Consider the following 881-nt stretch of genomic DNA (forward strand, 5'->3'; position numbering starts at 1 on the left):
CTAAGCACAGCGCAGCAGAGACTGAGTGGGGATGGGATTCAGCCCTCTGGTGGCAAAAGTTCATCTAGCAGATACTGGCACATTCCCAGATGGAAGGTCAGTGGTCCTGTTACAGCCATGCATTCTGGGAAACAAACTCACTCAGAAGGACAATGCAGATAGTGGAGTGCAATTTGTTACACCGGTGGGACCAAAGCAGAGTCTGCTTTTAGCCTAGGACCCCGACCGACTTTTGTGGAAACCTTATATACCTTAAGGGATAGGCTTCCCTGGTGGCTCAGAGGTTAAAGCGTCTGCCTCCAATGCATGAGACCCAGGTTCGATCCCTGGGTCGGGAAGATGCCCTGGAGAAGGAAATGGTAACCCACTCCAGTATTCTTGCCTGGAGAATCCCATGGACAGAGGAGCCTGGTGGGCTACAGTCCATGGGGTCGCAAAGAGTCGGACATGACTGAGCGACTTCACTTCTTCACTTATATACCTTAAGTGTACTGCTCAAGCCCACAGCCCCAAATTCCTTAAACCTAGCCTGGAAAGTGTTAAAGGGATATACAATCATGTTACAGCCATGATTCATAATCAGAAGGGTCAGCTGGTTATACATTGTAGCTTACACCAATGGGTGCCATAAAGATTACAAAGGTGATTGACTACATAGGGGATTATTACATTCTTTTTGGCGATGGGAAATCTTGGTATGGAATATGGTGTTTATCAGTCCGGGAGGCCAGTTTGGCTGTAGGTATGTTATCCCCATGGCTGCCAGGCATAGTCCAAAGCTCACTGAAAGTACAAGATGTTGTTTCCTTCTTTTTCCAGATGGAGTCAGCTCAGCCTGTTCCTTGCCTCCCTCATTCCCCCTTCTTGATGCTCTCAACTTC

General features: G+C 48.1%; 1 non-coding gene across 1 annotated transcript; it reads left to right on the forward strand.

Moving 5' to 3' along the window:
• The first annotated feature begins 266 nt into the window (after positions 1-266).
• Positions 267-338, forward strand: TRNAW-CCA. The gene has a single exon. It is a non-coding gene; the product is annotated as a tRNA-Trp (tRNA).
• Positions 339-881: the final 543 nt, after the last annotated feature.

This window comes from Oryx dammah, unplaced genomic scaffold (genome assembly GCF_014754425.2).
Source record: "Oryx dammah isolate SB20612 unplaced genomic scaffold, SCBI_Odam_1.1 HiC_scaffold_11132, whole genome shotgun sequence".
In the NCBI taxonomy this organism is placed as follows: Eukaryota; Metazoa; Chordata; class Mammalia; order Artiodactyla; family Bovidae; genus Oryx; species Oryx dammah.